The sequence below is a fragment of the Mastomys coucha genome, unplaced genomic scaffold, assembly GCF_008632895.1.
Source record: "Mastomys coucha isolate ucsf_1 unplaced genomic scaffold, UCSF_Mcou_1 pScaffold9, whole genome shotgun sequence".
NCBI classification, from domain to species: Eukaryota; Metazoa; Chordata; class Mammalia; order Rodentia; family Muridae; genus Mastomys; species Mastomys coucha.
The window spans coordinates 2,949,303-2,971,751 of record NW_022196915.1 but is presented as its reverse complement, the minus strand read 5'-3'; the positions used below and the strand labels follow the sequence as shown (position 1 = coordinate 2,971,751).

Genomic DNA, 22,449 nt, shown 5'->3' with positions numbered 1-22,449 from the left:
TAAACATGACTAAGAGCCTCTTCACAGAGGCAGTAGAATATAGAAGTTGTGGAGGGAAATGGGCTATGTAAGACCAGTCTTGTATCCTCTGGCCATGCCTTTCTCAATATAAGTCCCTTCTCTCCTGTATACATCTTTAATCTAAATATAAGCCCTGTGAACTTGAGGGTTATAGTTTGAAGAGCACAAGGATCTTATTTCTTGGAGAAACGGATTATAATCCATGGCCCCTCGAAGACAATGTACAGAGATCTGAAAAACATTGTCTGATGATCCCAGGAAGTCCAAGAGAAGGCAGGGATGTCAGGCTAGTAGATACTTAGTCCAAAAACCCAGGTAATAGAGCTGGGGTATCTTCCAGATAAACTAATAAATTCTCCTAGCTCATCGGGTTCCAGCCAATTGGCCAGAGGCAAAGTTGTGAGGCACAGGATTTTGAATTAATGATTAAGGTAGGAGGGCTGAGCTGATTATGGGAGGTGCCAGGCCAGCCTTGGAAAGGTAATTCTGGGTTGTATAAGAACTCAGGCTGCATGTGGGTCCTGAACAACTGGATCAGGTGCTATCCTAAAAGCTGCTGCTTGTTTGAGGGATATGTTCTTCTAGCTTGGCTGCCTTGTCTAGCCTCAGTGGGACATGATGTACCTAGCTCTTCAGGGACTTGATGTGCCAGGGTAAGGAATTACATGGGGGTGGGGAGCTCCACCACCTCAGAGGAGAAGGGGATGGGGAAAGGATGTGGGAGAAGGTGACTGGGAGGAAGGGCAGTGAGCAGGATGTAAAGTGAATAAATGAACAAATGTTTTAAAAATTAAAAAAAAAAAACATACTCTAAGTTAATTAAACAATCTTCATTAATAAAATATATTACAATCATCTCAATTTAAAAAAAAAAGAATTCTAGCTGAGCAAGCCATGGAAGGAAACCAGTAAGCAGCACTCTTTGCTGTCTGCCTCCAGCTCCCAGCCTGAGTTCCTATCCTGACTTCTCTCAGTGATGGGCTGTGACCAAGACGTGAAAGGTGAAACGAGCCCTTTCTTCCCCACTGTAATTTATCATGGCCGTAGAAAAGTTACTAAGGCACCAGGCATTCCTCAGGACGTAGAAAATGGGGTTCTAGCAGTATGTCTGCTTTGTCAACACTATAAGCTTTGCTAATAAATCTTCAGAGAGCCAATCAGTACAGATGCAGAGAAAGGGATCTCCTTCCCAGTCTCTTATCTTCCTATCTCTCTCATTCTCTCTGTCTTTGTCTGTCTCTCTGTCTCAGCCTCTCTCTCTCTCTCTCTCTCTTTCTCTCTCTCTCTCTCTCTCTCTCTCTCTCTCTCTCTCTCTCTCTCTCTCTCTCTCTCTCTCTCTCTCACACACACACACACACACACACACACACACAGAGGATTCAATTGAATATATACATTGCAATTCTTGATTACTTTTAACTGAAGAGAAGTGAGCTCAGCTGCTATGTTTGGCTCTGGAACACTTACTTGCTAGCACTCAGCAGGGAGAACTTGCCTCATTAACTTACCCTGTGCCCAGAGACTTACACTTTTCCTTCAGACTTACTCGTGTTTCATTATCAGACCACCGTGTCACTACAAACCCCAGTATCTCCTGTGGCAAATGACTCTGTTTTTGTAAATTTACCATTTGCTGGGACTTCTGGAGGCACTGCAGCCATGAGCTTTACAGATTACTTACTGAAAGGAGTCTGGGAGTTATTGCTATCCATCGGTAATTAGGTAGTTCCAAGGAAAATAATAAAACTCTTTTGTGCCTGGGAGATCAGAATGGCGCACAGTGGCTCATACTAGTCAGCTGAGTAATTATGTAATTACACAAGAAGGGAAAGAAAGCCCTTCAGATTGTTTTTCCTAAGAGGCACTTTTGGAAGAGTTCCAGCCCATCAGGTACTTATGTAATTAGGTCAGGGCACAATCCATAAGGAAAGACTGGGGGAAATCATTTTAAAAATGTTTATGTAAAAGACCCCAGTGGAAGAAGAGAGGGAGTTCTCAAAGGATTCTTGCAGACGCCATACACAGCATTGGGAGGGACAGCACATACTAGTACACAAAGCATGCAGACTACACACAGTGTCAGAGGCCATGGTACATATCAGTGACTCCACATACTGTGTTGCCAGCCTTAGTGCATACTATTGAACTGAGGTCATTCACATGTGGGTCCACAAGGGACAGGTATTTAGGGGGTCCCACATTTAGGGGTAAACACCATGACATACTGGGTTCATAGTAATTAGTGCCTCCTAGGTACTCAATATGGTGAGTACTGGGTTTTCCCTGCTATTGCAGATGAGTCTCAAAGAATTTGAACTCAAGTCCCCAATATTCCAGCTGCAGCTTTCCCCACAGCACCATACTGTTCAAGAGCACTTTCAGTTTGAAATTCAGATGATGCCATGCTTACATAGGCCAATATGTCAGGTTTTTAAAATTTTATCCAAACAGTGGCCATCTCAGGTCCCTTCTGGATTTACTACATGGTTGTTGTAAATTGCTATAGCTTGAAGAAGGCTGGGTAACCAATGCAAATCACCTTTGATAGATATACCAGATTTTCAATGGAGGTATTTGTGGGCATTTGAAAGGGCTATATTATGATGTCAGAGAATCTGTTTCATTATATAGACTTGCTTGTTGCAGTTCTTAAGAAATGCTTATAATTGTGCTGGCATTTTCAGGACAGTCATATGGCATTGTAAATCTTGTGATAATAGTCAACTGATTTTCTCTGGCCAAAGACACTAACACTCAGATTTCTTTACATTTTATCTGACGGTTCTGGTTCATCTACCCATGCTTTTAAAGTTTTAAAGGATTAGGGAAATGTATTTCAGAAGAGAAAGAAGATAAGGCCGGTTTAAAACTTTTGTTCATTGAAGATGTAACTGTCCCCAGTGCAGAGTAGATGATCCATTCCTTTCAGAATGTGAAGTCTGGAAGTTCAGGCAAGAAGTGAATGGTGGAGCTCTTTAGGGCTGCCATGGACTGAAGTCAAAGAGAGTGACAGAAAGTTAGCTGGTACAGGAGAAGTGGAGAAAGGTCCTCAGGGGCACAGTCAAATCTGGGCACACCCTAGAATTTGTGGAACTTCATTTGAAATTGTCAAAAAGTTTGCCAAATTTGATGAAGGTTTCTAAGAAATTCAGTGTTGAATCCAACAGAGTGTGTGCACATTGGGATGGCCAGTTATATAGGCTGTCACACCACTTTAGTGTCCTTTTTCCAGCTGAGGTCCTTTTCCTGAGAGATGCTAGAAGTCTGTCAATGAGGCCATGATTTTATTATGGCCATGCAAGCATGCTTCAAGTGACACTCTTTAGATGGCATGTTGGAACAATGGTGGAAGAATGGAGCCTAAGAGATTCCTTCCCACCATCTCTCATGCTGGTGCTATGAACCTGAGTCAGGAAAGTGCTCATTTACACAGCTGGGTGGAGCTGCTTCTGAGTGCTCAACACAAACTATTTGGTTGTCCTGAAATGATTTGTGTCTTACACAAAGATAACTCTCAATGAGGAAACCCATGGCTAGTTAGTTACTCAAATGAAACTTTACTTACTGGGTAGAGATGCAGGGCAATGGCAGAGTGCTTACCTTGTTTGCATGAAGTCATAATTTCAGTTCTTATTGCCAGGAAGCAAAACAAAACAACAACAGCAACAAAACTAACAACAACAAAAAAAAAAACCCAAAATAAAACACTAAAGCTATCTAAAAAAGATAATATTTTGAAAAGTTAAAATTATGTCCTATGACACTAAAATGAAACAATTTGGTTTAGAGAAACATATTGCTTCTATGTGAGTCACTTTGTACCACTTGATCTTGTTTATGGCAAATAACTTGAAGGGAAAGACTTTTTCAGGCTCAGGGTTAACAGGATTCAGTCCATAGTCCCTTAGCATAAGATCTTGAGGAGAAAGAATCATGGTGGCAGGGGCCTATGTGAGAAGAACCTGTTCACTTCATGATGGATGGAAAACTGAGCAATAAGCGACTACATCTGTGATAGTCATCAAGGCCTGCACATATTGATCTACATCTACCAGCAATGCTCCTAAAGGATCTACAGTGTCCCCACAAACTGGTAACCATCTAGTCAAGCATGAGCTGTGGTCATGTTTCACATTCTAGTCATAAAGTTAGGCACCATTCCAGAACACAAGTACAGAAACTCCATGCTGTGTCCCACCCCACCAAGGCACTAGTGTCAACCTTTCAGGGATGTTTGAGTCCCCTTCCTAACATTTCTAAATGATGTGTTCATACAGTTCAGCTTGTCATTTTAGACATCATTTGCTGGTTTGTAGTTATAAGTGACAGCGTTTAGCCCTCCCACATTACATTTCTGTGTCCATTGTCTTCCCTTCATTTGCCTGTATATGTTGCAATTCCCAATCGATCTTTCATATTTATATATATATATGACCACACAAATGTGAAGGGATCATATGCTAGGATATTTCTTTCTTGGGTACATTAGTTTGGTTCTCAGAAACCATTTCAACCTCTAAATGCAATTTAATGTTTTAATTCTCTCCAGTTTAAATGTTCTTACACTTCCCAGCTATTAAAACAACTGTGTTGGCATCTTTCACTTACTGCTGTCTCCTCTCCAGAGCCATCTAATCTTGTAGATTTACATCTTTTTTTTGCTTAGGTAGAGATAAACGTGTATTCCTGGGCATGTTGTGTTTAACAAAGTTGAGTATGGCTTTCTGCGTGGGGCCATGAGAAAGGAAGGAGTTGGGTTCTAAGAAAGAATGATAGCTTATCCAGGGGAAAAGCAGGTGTTGAGATAAAGCAGAGCTTAAACTACTTGCCAAGACTATTAATAAACAGAAAAAGTACAGAGGAGGAATGGGAGACTGTAACCGCCATGGTAAGTATTCTACTTGTGAATGTGGGAGAAAGGAGATATTTCTGGCAATAAAGTAAGACTTGACCTGTTTGTTTTGAGAACCAGGACACTTATTACAACTTTCAAAGAACTGTCTGAAAACATTTTGTATCTAAACTCTAAGAGTTTAGCTTCTTTGAGTCCTAAATGCCTACCTGTAGTAGATGGGAAAGCTAGAGTATTTGTGAAAAAAAAAAAAAAAAAAAAAACCTTTGGCTTAGTGAATGCTTGTCAACAGAGCTACTGAGAGCCCTCCATTGAGAGCTATATCCAGTCCTGTAAAAACATTAAAAAGGAGTTTAAGGATGCAGCAATACCAATTTGTTGTTATATACATATGTGTATCGAATTGTCACCATTTACCCCATAGATTTGAGTGATTACATAATGCTGCATGTTCATCTCAGTCAACATTGTTAAAGATGCTATTGTTTATGAGAACAGTGAGGAACCAGAAGAGTTCTGGGCTATTGCATTGATTGCTGGGCCATCATCAGTCATATTTCTTCACTATGGATGGTCAATGTTTCACTTAGAAGTCAAACTCACAAACAGATTAAAACATGAGTGTAGTGTGTGTGTGTGTGTGTGTGTGTGTGTGTGTGTTTGCATGCATGTGCACACGTGCGTGCGTGCATGCACACATCCATAGAACAGGAGATGAGTTAGACTTCCTAAGCTTTGTTCATCTGATCTCATGGAGGATGCAGCCATCATTCAACTACCTCTATCTAAGGGACCATTCTTATGCTAGACCTGTTGCCTTGAAGAAGTGAGTACTTGAGCTGGTCTCCTTTACAGGATAAGAAACATTTCTGCAGTGTGAATGTGATGTGGAGATTTGCCCTCTTCTGTACAACTATTACCAGGAACTTGAGGAGAAGAATCTGTGGGGCTCACTGTATACAGAGTCACCACAAACTTGATTGTGGGATATTAGGGCAGAATTATTATGTAGGATGTAAAATGGACTGCTACAGACACACAAGTCTAGAACAGGATAGAAGTTCATGGAAAGTGAGAAAGTGGATGCTGAGGTCATGGAAATAAAAGGAAGAAGGGAACCCTAGAGTGACTGTGAGCATGGAAAGATGGAGAATATGAGGTAATACACAAGAAAGCCATGGGGCATATGCAAGAGGGGCAGGACACTGTGGGCATCACTGGTTCATGTATGCATTCCTGCATTGATGGTGATTCATTGAGAGCTAGTGGGCAGGAAAAGCACCCATCTGCAGACATGGACAGAGTAAGTTAACGGCTAGAAGTAGGAAAGTAGACAGGGGAATGTTAGCAGTGTAGGTCCAGACTAAAGAAAGAATAACAGGGATGGAAGAGTCTGCAATGGAAAAAGTTCATTGGCCAGTAATGATTACTCACAAGTGGTTTGGTTCACTTGACACTACATCACCAAGAGTGATTTAAAACTTTATCAACAGAAGATGATGAAGTGATTTATACTCAGTCTGATGACTCCTGTCATGGGTCCTAAGTAGTAGTTGTTTCTTGTCCCATTCTCATTGGAACCTAGTAGCAACTCTTAAATCATTACCAAGCCTTTATAGTGAAGAGAGCCATACCATTAAAGATAACATTGAGATAAAAATAGCTTCTACTCTGAAGGTGAGAATTCAGTGAATTAGTATTTGAAGTCATGTAGGAAGTCTTCTGGGACCTGACAAGGCCAGTGAAATTTCTGCAACTCATTAGGGGTTTCTGGGTTGCTTTACTTTTGGTTTTTATATTCTCCTTTAAAACATCAAATTTGGCATTTTAAAACATGCTCAGAAAGTGATCACCAAAGTGAGAACTGCTAACATGTATCCTGTGGAACAGCTAGATTCACATCCAGAAGCTAATAAGTGGGAGTTTATGAGTAAGATTTATGAGTGGATCATATCATGTAGGGTCCTGTATATTTTTCCTCCAAATGTATTCATTGTACATCTTTCACTAGCTGCCCTCTCTCTCTTCCTACACTGAATATGTCTGCTTCTCACACCACAGAACCCCTGCCAGAGTCCTGGCTTACTGGAAACATTTAGAATTCCAGGCCAACAATGGTTTCTAGCATTTGACTACATGCTCACTGAGAAGCAAAGAACAAACTTCCTTCCACAGCATTTCAGTGACCAATCTTATCAAACACTTATCTTAGAGTGGGCAGGGTATGTGAAATTGTACCTTGCTAGGTAAGTAAGGGAGCAAAAAATATGTGCACATTAAAAAATAAAATCCAAACAGAAGCAATCTATGCTCTTGACTACCATAGTAAACTATGTCCCAAATTCTATGATAACTTGTTCCTCTAATAGATAGTAGCCACACACACAGAAGGAGAGAGAAACTAGTTATGTAGTAAATATAAGTATATTTTTTTTACAACCTGGCCCCTGTGAGGACAGCAGGTGAAGTGGTTGAGAAGTGATATATTCTCATAGTTAGGCTTTTATTGCTGTGAAGAAACACAATTGAACACAGCAACACTTATAAGGGAAAATACTTAATTGGGTGGGGTTGGTTTACAGTTTCAAAGGTTTAGTCCATCATTGTCATGGCAAGAAGCATGGCAGCATGTAGACAGACATGGTACTGGAGATGGAACAGAGAGTTCTACTTCTCCATCTATAGGCAGCAGAAGGAGACTGCCATACTATGCCTATATTAAGCTTATGAGACCTCAAAGCCTTCTGCCACAGTGACAATCTTCCTCCAACAAGACCAGACCTCCTAATAGTGCCACTCCCTATGGGCCAAGCGTTCAAACACATGAATCTATGGCATAGCAATAGAAGCATGGTTTAGAAGAACTAGGGTGAATTAGAAACAAACATCAGAAATTTCATAAAGGACATGGAGCTTGAAAATCTTAAGAGACAAGACAGATTGAGCAGGATCAGAGATATTAGCCATCCTCAAGGTTGCAGGATTCAACCTTCATTAGCATGCTTTCTTGGCTGTATGAAGACATACGTGAATTGTAACTCAAATACTTCATGGCCAAAGACAAAAAGAACCAAGTAAGCTGTGGCTTAAGAGGCTTTATGAAACTGAAACGCATGTAGATCTAGGAAGCCTAGCTTACTCATCACATGTGAAAATAACTTAGGATATTCTTGATAGTGTGGTAGATTGAGTCCTCAGTATTCCCCAGATCTACATCTTCAAGGCTTTGTCTTTATAATGTGGTGCTCTTGAGAGAATGTCAATTCTTGGAAAAGTGGAGCCTGGTCACTAAGGATGCACTGTTGACGGAATTGTACAGATACAACCTTTTCTTCTGTCTATCTCTACACTTGGCCAGAATATAGGCAACTCTGATTCACTGTATCTTCCTGCCATGCTATGCCATCTTAGATCCAAAAATCAGGAGCCATTAGACATGGGCTGAAGCTTCCAAAACTGTAAGCCAAATGAGCTGCTTACATGTTTGTGTTGTTGTAACAGGAAGCTTACTGGTTCCATGGTCACAGCTCATGTTAGCATTGCAGGACTGCTTCTTTCTAGGAGCCTTCCATATTCTCCGCATAGCCTCCCTCCTCTTATCTCCCTTCCTTTCCTCTTTCCCCTCTCCTCCCCTCCCTTTCTCCCCTTCTCTTTTCTTTCACACACACACACACACACACACTAGGCACTAGTTCCTTGATACTTTATTGCTTAAAGGAAAAGAGGCACCCTCAAAACTCTTTCTCCCCTTTTAAATCCACAATTAATTATGAGTGTAAACTAGAAGCCTTCACTCACACTGAGACTTTATTCTGAAGGACACTTCTTGTTTCTGCTTTGTATCAAACTCAATTACTTATCCCATGATAGTAAGCTTCCTGGGGTAAGGACCTGGGTTTGTTTTGCTTGTGTTTGCCTCCTATTTAATCCACAGTAGTTTATTTTATTTAATGTGAATCACTGTAAATGATTTAAGTTGAATTGAATCAAATCTAATGGAATCCTTGGCAGACATCCTTAAATTTTGAACACAAAGCAGTGTACTGACATTCTAGCTAGTCGCTTGCTTAAAGAAAATCAGAAGACTGTAATCTATAGAGAGAAACAGTTACAACATTTTCAAGATGACTTGCAAGCATATAAGGGAAAATGTGACCTTTACCAACAGTACCTCTGTGTTCATCTTGGTAGACTGCTATTGGATTATTAGTAGGTTGTGAGTCACTGCTTCCAATGTCAGAAAATAAATGCTTAAAGCTTCAGTGGAGAGCCTGCATCACATGGGAAAGTGCACCAAGGCTTCAGTATGTGGGTAAATCTGCTCTCAGTCACTGGCCCAAGGTTGTAACCATATCACAATGGCCATGAAGCACTCCTTATGCATCTCACAATACTTTCTTTAGATTCTAAAGTTTAGAAAAACAAAACAAACCAATAAGGTGTCAGGGACTTTCACAATTCTATTTATAAATGTTTCCTAAGATTTCACACTGAGCAAGGAGCAGAACCTTCCAAGCCTGGTAGGGGTTTGGGGTATTCACAGAGAAATAACTCTAGCGTTCTGGCTCAACTCTGTTGCTATACTCAATGAACAAACAGAGGCTTGGCAGGGAGTGCAATGGGTATACAAAGAACTGCGCTCTGTAAGGCTGAAGTGTGGCCTCTTAGACACAATCCTAATTCAGTAACTTATAATTCACTGTATTTATGCACAGAGACCTGCGAAGGACCAGAGCTATGAGTGTGTTAATGTATGGTGTATAATACATGAATGAATGGCTTCTTGAGAAACTGGTTGTCTCTTCCTGGAGAGAGTCATCTGCATACAGTCATAAAAACAGTGTGAGGCAAAGCATAAGAGGACCACAGAGAAATCCCAGGATACTTCTGCCATGGATGTCTGTACGGGCCCAGTGAAGGTGATGATCTGTACTGAGACTTCTCATCCCGGTCTGCCTGTGGATGGAGATAGAAGGCTACTTAGAACAAAAGACACAAGGTGAGCAAGGACAGTGATGTTCCACTTCTCTGGGGAGAAACAAGCAGAAGGAATCTGAGAAACCAGGACACTGCAGCTGCTGAAGAGGACAAAGCCACAAGGGAGGAAATGTACATGGAAAACTCTTCCTGCAGAGTAATTTTGCCCAAGGCTAGTCTGTCCTGCTCGGGAATCTGCAAAAAAAAAAAAAAAAAAAAAAAAAACCCACATTATTTATGTGCTAAGACCAGCAAATGTCGAAGGCCAAGAGGAGCTGAGAGTTATTGAGCTAGTTCAGAGCAATCTCGATTATTGAAAATGAGTGAAATTGAATTCCACTTCCTACAGAGTCATTTATTGAGAGACAAAAGCAATTAATATTGAAAATAAAATAATTGTGAACTTCTGAACTAAATTACCATGCATGCATAATGTAGTGTCACGTCAGTCTTTGAATGCTTCCCACATTAGGAAATGCAAGGCTGGTCTCTAAACTGCAGCCTCCTCCAACCTTAGCATTTCTTTCTTCTCCCTTTTCCAGAAAGAGGGTCACAAGAGTAGCAAAACCATTGCTCAGAATTCAAGAAATGTATCCAGGTTTGGATTTGGGAATTTGATGTGTAGAGTTATTCTATCCACTAATAAATTTAGAAAAGAAAAAAAATAAGAAGCTAATGAGGCATCCCTGGGCTCACTGACAGAGGAAGAAATAGTTTTATTGCTCTTTATTTAGCACTGTCATGATGAGCGTTTGGTAAATGAGTCAGCTATTGACAGGTACCATTGTATACCTGGTAATTGTGCTGAAAGCCATGAGAATTCAGCTTGTAATGCAAAGACAGTTCCCAACTGATTATGGTTCAAACAACTGATATTTTTGCCTTTGAGATGGGGTAAAAACAGTATATACATGGTAGAAAACACACTTATGAATTGGTTCTGTGCTGGGCTAGTGATGGTCTCTTGAAATGTTTCATAGCATCCAGCCACATCTGTTGTGGATGGGCCTGGTGCTGTTTGTATTTTGATACTAATTCCACTCTCCTGGGAGGGGCAGCAGACAAGGAGTGAGTCACATGTCCTCATGTGACTTCCTGTGAACCAATCCCCTAATGAATAATGGAGACAATCACTGTGTGAGTAGGAGGGACTTCCAGGTTGGACAGAGGAAAAGAGGAAGCAGGAGAGAGTTCGGTCTTTTTGGACAGGGATAGACATGAAGGCAAGATATAGCTACGAGTGTCTCCTGGTTTCAATGGCGAATCTGTCAGGATTTGCCACTGGAGGATTTAGATTTAATAAGGCTTACAAGATTAGGATTTTAGTTGCTGTGCCCAACAATTGAGTTTTCATCATTTCTGAAATAAGCTTGTGCTGTGTTTTTCTTCATATGGCAGCTCATCCAGGTTCAAGAGAGAAAGGGTTCAGGAAAGAAAGGGTTCAAGAGAGAAAGGCAAAGCATGGGTTTGCCTGTGGCACACCACAAAGGCTGTGGGGGATTTGAAGCACAGGGTTGGCACGGTAATCACCCACCAGTGTGAATTTAGTGAGTTGGATGGAGACGTGTAGGGAACTCCGTGCCAGAGAGTCTCCACGAGATAAGAACAGGCCGGCCAGACCACCGGAGCTGAGAGTAGCAGGGCACAAGCACAGGAACGTGTCTGTTCATTTTTAATATTTACTGTAACACACATCTCCCAGAGACCTGAGTCACAGAGTAACCAATCATGCAGTGCTACATCAAATGAGTCTGCCCAGCTGTCAGGTGAATGTGAGTGTTCTGCATATGTTTAAGGTGGGCTTTGCCAAAAGCATAATACTTAGTAGGGTAGCTCTTGTAAGTTCCCTGTTGCTTTACATACTACCTTACATGAGGATGCTTTATAAAGAAAAGATATTTTTTGTTCAGAGTTACGGAAATTGGAAGAGCAAGACCACAGTGCTGGCAACTGGCACAAGCAATGGTGGAATGGTGAGGCAGATGTTACATGCATGACAGAGGAGGGAGAGAGAGGAGGGGGAAGAAGGGGGAAAGGAGAAAGGAAGGCAAGGAAGGAAAGAAAGAAAGAGATAGGGAGGGACAGAGAGAAGGGAAAAGAGAAGGAGGGAGAGAGGGGGAGAAAGCAAGAGGGAAAGAGGGAGGGAGGGATAGAGATACAATAAGCCACTCCCAAGAGAGCTTACTCCACAATGACATGCACACATTCTGCTCATAATGATATCATCTCTACATGCCAAGAGCATCACAGTGGCAAGAACCTGTCAGGATGGCTTTGCAGGATGCATGCACACCACAGCAAGTGTATCAGATGCATTTTCAATTGCCAGTGAGTTTGTAGGGCTGATCTCATCTCAGTTTAGGAAAAGTTAAGCATAAAAATGTTATAACCGCTGGGCGGTGGTGGTGCACACCTTTAATCCCAGCACGTGGGAGGCAGGGACAGGCAGATTTCTGAGTTCTAGGCCAGCCTGGTCTACAGAGTGAGTTCCAGGACAGCCAGGGCTATACAGAGAAACCTTGTCTCAAAAAACCAAAGGGAAAAAAAAAGGCTATAATCATACATGTCCCAGAGGAGTCCTTTAGGTTTGAGGGAACACTACAATTTCCTGAAAACTTTATTTCCTGATACATGTATTGCTTTTGGAAGCAAGTTTACTTGTGTAGGTTTCCATAGGAGTTCAATTTGTGATGAGGCTTAAGGTAAGGCTGATGGGGAACTTTGAAGAGGTGTGGGGCTGAAAGGGGGAGAGCAATATGGAGAGTAACTGGTTCCTTTTGCCAAGGAAATCCACAGTACATCTAGAGTCACTAGAGCCAGAGGCCTAGCCACTGGCATACTTTAGTCTGTCATGAAGTGGTAAAGGTCTAGCAACACATGGGAAGAGGCCTTGTGAATCTGCCAACACCATGTTTTAGTTAGGGTTTCACTGACACTAACATTCAAAAGACAGTATGACCGCTTTTATATGGAAAGTATTTAATTGTGGCTTTCTTATAGTTTAGAGCTTTAGCCTATTATCATCATTGTGGGAAGCATGTGGTAGACAGGCAGACACGATACTGTAGAGGAAGCTGAAATTTTACCTCTGGATCCTCTGGCAGCAGGAAGAAATGGTGAGCCAAGTGTCCTGCTGCCCTTGAGCTTCTTAGACCTTGAACCCCACCCACCTAGTTAATGATGTACCCTCCAACAAAGCCACACCGACTCTAACATGGTCACTCCTCCAAAAATTGCCACTCACTGTGAGCTTGTAGTTATCATGTTTACTCAAACCTCCACATCATCAATGGCAGATACATAAAGATATTTTTCAGTGCTGCAGGAACAGAGTTTCATTTTTTTATCCTGGGGCAGCAATAAGGAGCCAGCCATCACTGATATTCCCAACTCTCATTCATCTTCATATTGAGCCTAGAATTCAAGGCTTCAAGGGGTCAAGAAACTGGCTTCCTGCCAGTATCAGGCTTGGTAGAAAGGACTAACACATGATGAGTGTTCTAAACTGGAAAAGATCCCAGGAAAAGGGGATGCCTTCCCTTCTGCCTCCAAAGGTCTGGCAAATATCATCAGCAAGGGGCAACAGGATATACAGTAGCAGAGATCAGAAATGTCTTCAAGAATCCAGAGAGAAATTTCTAAGTATGATGCTGTTGCCTTAGAAGAGGACTGGCTAGCATGAACAGTTAGACTATAGCCTACTAGTCTAAGTGACTAAATGCCCAGCTAGCCTTAATGTACACATAGGACATTGATATAAAACATTTGAGAATACCGACGGCACACATAGCCATCCCTCTTAGTCTGTGATTACATTCTCAGTAGCAGTTGTCTGTAGTTGTCTGTGATCTGAGGAAGCAAAACTCAAATATCTGAATTAAGGAATTAACAGGTTATAAATTCAATAAAATTGAGGAGTATGAAAAAATGTCTAGGCACCCAGCTTTATCCCACCTTGTGATCTGAGTATCCTTTTGTCCAGTAGGTCCCCACAGCATACACAATCCACCTGTGTATCATTACAGCCATCTGTATTACCAGCTTATGGAACATAGTGCCTGTGAAAAAGTCTTTGATGCTTTAAAAGTGGACCCATGATGCAAGAGAAGAAGTGATACTGGCCACTTAGACATGCAAAAGAGGGAGAGAGAGTTTCCTCTGAAGGAAAAGGAGAAAAGTTCTGAATAGGAAAACAGGTGTGTTGTGAGCTCAAGTTGTTAACCTTCACATTAAGCTGTTGCTGGTCCTTTCCTGCTATGATGACTTTATGAACTAGACCTGATCATAGGTGTGTGCATGGGAGAAACAGTATGTGCAGGTCCCATACCCTCTGGAGATCGGGTTTTCACACTCTAGGCTTTGGATGCATAAAGTGGGATAGTTCTTCACTACAATATATTCCTGGTGTATTGAGAAGCTAGGTCTCAGGACTGAGGCTATAGCTCAAAGACCAGGTTTGATTCTCATCACTCACATGACAACTCACTACTGTTTGTAACTCCAAACCCAGATGATCTGATACCCATTTCTGGCCTCTGAAGAGGCCAGTCATACAAGTGGTGCACAGGCATACATGCAAGCAAAACACTGATACACACACAAAAAAATTAAATCTAAAATAAATAAAATAATTTTCAGGTTTATAATTTAACTTCTGGACAAATTGGTAATCAAAAAAAAAATAGAAAAGCATTCAACCATAAGACTTACCTGTCCATAGCTGACCAATATCAGCATTTGGGCACATAATCTCCCATACTGTTGATACACATACATTCCAGGTATGATTACACTATAGATAAAAACCTACACATCATTTTATAACCATTTTCTATAGGATAAATACTATGTCCCAGGATCTTTTACATTTTTATAATATAATTTTAATATTTAATTACTTTGTTGCATCTCAGTTGGCTTAATTCAAGCCACTCTTCATATGCACTTAATTTGTTTCCATTTTTCACTTTTATAAATACTGTGAGATTCCTGTTTCTTTCCTTGCTTTAATTATTTCCTCAGGGCACACTCCTAAAAGTGGAATGGCCTGCTTAAACTCCTGCAGCTTTGGATATATGATGAAAGAGATTCAACCCAAGCCAATGCTGGAGTGGCCTTCCAGTGGCAGGAGACATGAGTCATCTCCCCATACGTCACGTTTACTTGGCACTGGTTTTTATTATTAACACTGTCAGGTTAGCAGTAACGGAGAGGTTAGGTCTAGGGCTCTGTAATTTCTATCCTTTGTGAGGCTAGAATGCATATTTAATGATGCTTTAATATTCATAATGTTGCATTTAAAATAAAAGTAGAAACAAAATTGAATTTGGAGGAAATGGGTGCTTGTAGGAAATGCACACACTGAAGACAAACTTGAGAGTCATCCTGTTGACAAATTCAATTCTACATATTACAGAAAAAGCATACTGTGCCAACAGGAGCAAGAGCAGTTCTGGGCAGACAAAGCAGAAAAGGTAAGAGTGCTTTGTAATCACTGATGAGGAAATTATTTCTAGGAGAAGTTTGTAAATAAGTTGGCTTTGTTCTCTGTTTAAGATCTTAGTTTTATATATATTATGTATGTAACTGTTTACATGGGAGTGCAACAGATGCCAGAGGAGAGCCCTTGATTCCTTAGAGCTGGTGTTATAAGCAACTAGGAGCTGCCAGATGTGGGTCTGAGTATCAAACTCAACTTACTGCAAGCTCAGCAAGTGCTTGTCAAGCACTGACCCTTCCTTGTAGCCACACACTCCCACTGAGCCACCTTTCCAGCCCACACTCCCCGGAACTTCTTTTGCAAGTGCTGACAGTGGTATAATACATCACAGCATCCCCACAAACTATGACTAATAAAAAGTTAAGTTAAATGAGGATAAGACATTTGAAGGACTGTGTCAAACAAAGGATCCAAAAAATATGGGGAAATGGTCTAGTCCCACGTCAGTTTATAGTTAAAATAGAGAACTGGAAAGGTAGCCATGTACTCAGAGATCCATGGTACTCCAATGAGTAACAAAGTCAATGAATTTAAGCAGAAACATGTTTATAGATGTATGTATATGTACATATATATAATATATAAAACTACACATATATGTGTCTATACATGTATACATGTACCTATAACTATATGTATATATACAACATATATTATGTGTATATACTATTTATATAAAAGAGAAATTATACATATTTATAATTTCTTTCATTTTTCTTTTCTTTTTTTCCTTCCTTCTATTTTTCTGTCTTTGTCTTTCTTTCTCTTCCTTTTCTTTCTTTCTCTCCCTTCCTTCCTTCCTTCCTTCCTTCCTTTCTCTCTCTCTCTCTCTCTCTCTCTCTCTCTCTCTTTCTTTATTTATTTATTTCCTTCTTTCCTTCTTTCTTTTTTTCTTTCTTTCACATCCCAACTACAGTTTCCCCTTTCTCCTCTCCTCCTAGTCTCTACCCACACCTCCCTTCTCCATGACTCCCTCACCATCCACTTCTCTCCATTTCTCTTCCAAAAAGATCAGGTCTCCCATGGATATCAACTAACCATGGCATATCAAGTTGCAGTAAGACTGAATACCTCTCTCGTAATGAAGCTGGACAAGGCAATTCAGGAAAAGGTCCCTAAAGTAGGCAAAAGATTGAGTGACAGCCCTGCTCCCAGTGTTAAGAGTACCACAGAATTCCAGGCTAAATATAACTGTTACATATATGCAGAGGGTCTAGGTCAGTCCCATGCAGGGTTCTTGCTTGTCAGCTCAGTCTCTGTGAGCTGTATGAGTTAAGGTTGATTGAACCTTTGGGTTTTCTTGTGTTGTCTTTGACTCCTCTGGCTTCTACAATCATTCCTCCCCTCTTACCCAGGATTTCCTACCTCTACTTAATGTTTGGTCATGGGTCCCTGCATTTGTTTCCATAATTTGCTGGGATTAAGCCTCTCTAAGGGCAGTTGAGCAAGGCACAAATCTGAGTATAGCAGAATTTCATTAAGTGTCATTTTCTACCTTAGATCTCTGGGTTATTCAGCCTCTGAGTTTTTGCCACCCAGATAGCATCAAAGGTGAGGAACCTACTCATGTAATGGGTCTCAACCTGGACCAGTTGTTGGTTGGACACTCCCAGAATTTCTGCACCACCTTTATCCTAGCACATCTTGTATGCAAGATAAATTGTAGGTCTACAGTTTCATTGCTGGTTTGGTGTACCAATCCCTCCACTAGAAGTCTTGCCTGGTTACAGGGGCTAGACAGTTTAGGCTCCATATCCCCCTTTGCTAGGAGTCTTAGCTAGGGTCACCCTTGTAGATAATTGGGTTTCTTGATTCTACTAGGATTAGACTCATCCCAGAGGTGCCTGCAATTTCTATTTTCTCTCCCAGTAATCTCTCCCTCCATCCTTCCCCCACCTAATCCCTCCTTTCCCTGTAGAGCAAATACCTTATTTATTGTACAGTTGCATCACCTATCAAATAAAAAACCCATGGCCTATGGCTTAGGCAGGAAATGGAAGGTGGGATGCCTTGAAGAAGAAAGGATTCTAGAATAGGGCCAGGCACAGGAGGTCCATGGGAAAGATATGACAAGACAGATACATGATACCTGAACATAACCAACCATGTGGCAGAATGTAGATTAAAATAATTGGGTTATTTTAGTTATGATCTTGTCAAAGAAGAGCCTAACTATATGGCCAAGGTGCTTGTAAGTGTATTTTGATTTTGAGTCTTATTTCTGGAAGCATGGGTCTTGGAAAAAGGCCCAAAGCCTAACTACAACAAAATGGTGCCTAACATGAGGCACAAACCTATGACCCTGAGATTAAGAATCTCCTGTTCGACCAGTTGAGCTAGCTGGGCCCCATATTCATGCCCCCATCCACACACAGCCACTCCATCCACCTGTGATGTCTATTCTATTTCTTCTTCACAGGGAGGAGATTCATGTAGCACCCACACCCCTTGGACCCCCCTGGTTATGTAGCTTCTTTGGCGCTGTGGATTGCAGCATGGTTGTCCTTTAATTTCCAGCTAATATCCACTTATACATGAGTACACATCATGTTTGTCTTTCTGAGTCTATCTTATCTCTTACTCAGGATACTGCAGTTTCTAGTTCCATCTATTTGCCTGTAATAGATATATTTCATGAGTACATATAACATTTTCTTTATCTATTCTTTAGTGGAGAGACATCTAAGATGTTCTGGCTATTAATTAACCTGCTATGAACAAAGTTGAGAAAAATTCCTTGTGGTATGATGGAAAATCCTTTGGATATACAACCAGGAGCTGGGTCTTGAGGTAGATGGACTCCCAATTTTCTGAGACGCTACCATATTGATTTCCCAAATGTCTGTACAAGTTTTCAAGCCCACCAGAAATGAAGGAGTGTTCCCCTTGCTCCACATTCTTGCCACCATGAACTGTCTGTCACTTTTGGTTTTGTCTTAGCCATTCTGATGGATGTGAGATGGAATCTCAGAGTCATTTTGAATTGCATTTCCCTCATGGCTAAAAATGTTGAACATTTCTTCAAGTGTTTCTCATCCACTTGTGATTCCTCTGTTGAGAATTCTCTGTTTAGATCTATAGTCCATTTTTTTTTTCTAGACAGGGTTTCTCTGTATAGCCCTGGCTGTCCTGGAACTCACTCTGTAGACCAGGCTGGCCTCAGACTCAGAAATCCACATGCCTCTGCCTCCCAAGTGTTGGGATTAAAGGCGTGCACCACCACTGCCCAGCTGTAGCCCAATTTTTAATTGGGTTGCTTGATTTCTTGATATCTAGTTTCCTGAGATCTTTATATATTTTAGAAATTAGCACTCTGTCAAGTATGGTGGTGGTGAAGATCTTTTTTCCATTTTGTAGGCTGCCATTATGTCCTATTGTCAGTGCCCTTTGTCTTACAGAAGCTTTTCAGTTTCATGAGGTCCCATTTATTAATTACTGATTTTTGGGCCTGCATGATTATACATCATGTTTATACTTTATATAATCATGATTATACAATGATATTCTGTTCATGAAGTTGTCTTATGTGTCAATATGTTTAAAGATACTCCCCACTTTCTCTTTTATCAGATTTAGTGTATCTGGCTTTATGATTAGGTCCTTGAGCCACTTGAGGTTTTTTGCAGATATAGATCTATTTGCATCCTTCTGCATGCTGCTATCTAGTTAGACTAGCACCATTTGTTGAATATGTTTTCTTGTCTCTATTGTATAATTTTTGCTTCCTTGTCAAAAATCAATTATTCATAGGTATGTGGATTTATATCTGAGTCTTTGGATTCCATTGACCAACCTGTCTGGTTTTGTGCCAATACCATGTGATTTTTATTATTTTTGCTTTGTAGTACATCTTTAAATGAGAAATTTGTGATATCTCTGAAAGTTCTTCTATGTTTTTAGCTATGCTATTTTTTTTCATATGAATTTTAGTATTGTTCTTTCAAGGTCTGTAAAGAAATGTGTTGGAATATTTATGGAGATTGCATTGTATCTATTAGATTTCTTTTGGCAAGATGGTCAATTTACTATGTTAATTCTATCAGTCCATGAGTATGAGTGATATTCTGATATATTCTCCAATTTCTTTCTTCAAAGACTTGAAATTCTTGTCATACAGGTCTTTCATTTGCTCAGTTTCACGCCAAGCTATTTTATATTATTTGTATCTATTATGAAAGATGTTATTTCCTTAATTTCTTTCTCAGCCCATTTATCATTTATATATAGGAGAGTTACTGATATATATTTTTTGAGTTAATTTTGTATCTGGCCACTTCTCTGAAGAGGTTTATCAGCTATAGGAATTCCCTGATGTAATTTTGGGGGCTGCTTATGTATACTATTATATCATCTGCAAATAGCAATATTTTGTTTTCTTCCCTTCCAACTTGTATCCCATTGATCTCCTTTAGCTGTCCTTTTGCTCTTGCTTAAACTTCAAGTACTATGCTTAATAGACATGGAGAAAGTATATCTCTATATCTTGTCTTGTTTCTGAATTTAATAGAAATTGTTTGTCTCCTTTTAATTTGATGTTGGCTATATGATTGCTGTAATTGCCTTTATTATATTGAGGTCTGTTTCTTGATCTAGCTAATACTTTTATTATGAAGGGGGATTGTATTTTGTCAAAGGCCTTTCTACATCTAATGGTTTTTTTCTTTTAGTCCTTTTATATAGTGGATTGCACTGACAGATTTTCATATGTTGAACCATCCCTGCATCTCTTGGATAGAACCAGATTTCTATCATGGTGGATGATCTTTTTGATGTGTTCTTAGATTCAGTTCTTAAGTATTCTACTTAGTATGTTTGCATCCATGTTCATGAGAAAAATTGGTCTGTAATTATCATTCTCTATTAAGTCTATGTTTTTTGGTTATCAGGATGACTGTGGCCCTATAAAATGAATCTGGCAATGTTCCTTTAATTTCTGTTTTGTGGAATAATTTGAGAAGTATTGGTATTTACCCTTCTTTAAATGTCTTATAGAATTTTGTGCTTAATCCATCTGGCTCTGGACTGTTTTTGGTTAGAAGATGAAAGAACAATATAAAGAATCAATGAAACCAAGAGTTGGTTGAAGGAAACCGACCCGCAGTTTCACTTCATACCATGGGTGATTCACGAACTGGGGAAGTCGAGATTCTGTGAAAATAAGCGGGTTAGGAGAGACAAGGAACGACGCCAAGTAGATGCTTATCAAGGCATGATCTTTACTTAGTGAATCGGGATATTTATACCTGAGGTAAAACAATCTTATGTCTTTTAGCATAGAAGTGAGAACAGGGAACAAACATTTCAGTCTGTAAACAAGCCCCTGCAAGCGAGGGCTTCAGGCAGGAAAGCGGATTAAAGGTTCAGTTCTTTTTGAATTCTGGTCTACCGGTTCTGTCTTTGATCCCTGGAGCTGTCTCCGGTCCCAAACACCTGATGGGCCGGGCCGGACTGCTGCCTCCAGAGTCCTATAGAGAAATCCCGTTGAGCTCAGCGGGGACAGTACAATTCACCCTATTTCGTTTAAAAACGATGCAGGGAAATGCGATAAGATCTTGACACAAATACATGGGCAACATAAAAGCGCATAACACCTCTGGCTCCATCCTCCAAGGTGATTACGCACAGTGGGAAACCCAGGCCATGAAACGTCTGTAACCCAGACGGCCATCATTCATGTGCCAGCCTAGGTGACCTCCCAGCCAGAAAAGGGTCATCAGAATGCACCATCCTCCATGTAGAATGCCAAGGCTCGTCCGCAAAACCCATGGTCCAAAGACCTATCATAATCTCCGAAGATGGCAGACATAACTCTTTCAGTCAGGTGCTGAATTCAGTAGGGCGGGGTGTGGTGCAGCTGGAAGCCAGGGCTCCATCTCAGGATGATGCAAATCAGTTCCTTGAAGCCTCTGGAGAACTGAATTAACCTTTGAAAGCCTGGAGGCTGAGCGCGGACCAAGCATTCTCGGGAGATGCCTGATCTAGCGAACATTGAACCGGTCACAAAAGCTTTGCTCCATGGGAGCTTTTACTGCTTGAATCGGATAAGCAGGTTTTTCTTGAGAAGCTGGTCAATTAGCAGGATCCAGGCAATTCTCGGGATTTGCCTGTCCCACCTCCTGCTTTGATTGGGAAAAGCAGATATTAGCAACTGGCATTTCTAGGAAACAGGCATTTCTCGGGAGTTGCCTGTCCCCCCTGCTTTGATCGGGTAAAGCAGACATTAGCAGTTTTCCAAAGCAAACGAACATACACACACATACACAAGAAAAACTGGCGAAGTAAAAAAATCTATCAAAGGCAAAACTGGCTGGGAGGAGCATATCTTAAGGCATCGGCTTCTCCGAATCAATCTGTCGCACCAATCTTTCTGGTAGCCAGCAAGCCTCTTCTTCGGCTTGGGAAAACACGCAGACAGAACCTCTGCCCCAAACCAGGACCGGGTCCGGACCAAGCCACGTATTAGTGAGCGGATCCCTCCACATCACCATAGCGTGGGAATTTGCTGATTCAGGATGCCAATGTCGGTCCGCTGCTGAACGATTATTAATATCAATCTGCAGAAAGTTCAAAATAAAAAGGACAAACGCCAGATGCACTTTGGGAGATCTCTGAGGAAAGAGAATTCCTCCTTTGGTCTTGAAAAGTCAGTTTTTGATAGTACGATGGGCACGTTCAACAATACCTTGGCCCATAGGTTTATAAGGAATGCCGGTTTTGTGAACTATGCCAAAATTTTTGCAAAAGGAAGAAAAATTCCTCCCCAAGTAGGAAGGGCCATTGTCCGTCTTAATGGTTTTGGGCAGTCCCATAGCACTAAAAGCTAGTATACAATGACCGATAACATTTTTAGAGGCTTCTCCTGTTTGCAGGGAAGCAAAAATGAATCCAGAGCAGGTATCAATGCATACATGCAAATATTTAAGCTTTCCAAATTCTGCATAATGTGTTATATCCATTTGCCAGATGCTATTAGGTACTAATCCTCTGGGATTAACTCCCAAGTGTGGGACTGAGCTAAGATAACAACACACTTAGGACATTGTTTAATGATCATTCTTGCTTGCTCTCTGGAAATTTTATGTTTGAGTCTCAGAGTCTG

General features: G+C 40.8%; 1 protein-coding gene across 3 annotated transcripts in view; it reads left to right on the top strand.

The window, feature by feature from the left end:
- Positions 1 to 22,449, top strand: part of Rarb (retinoic acid receptor beta) — a 632,162-nt gene that overhangs the window by 185,836 nt on the left and 423,877 nt on the right. Inside the window, exon 2 of one of the 3 annotated variants that reach the window (XM_031361096.1) lies at positions 15,267 to 15,324. The exons of the other annotated variants lie outside the window; for them this stretch is intronic. The gene's annotated coding sequence lies outside the window, so the exon portion shown is untranslated. The remainder of the gene's footprint in view (positions 1 to 15,266; positions 15,325 to 22,449) is intronic. 3 annotated transcript variants of the gene reach the window in all.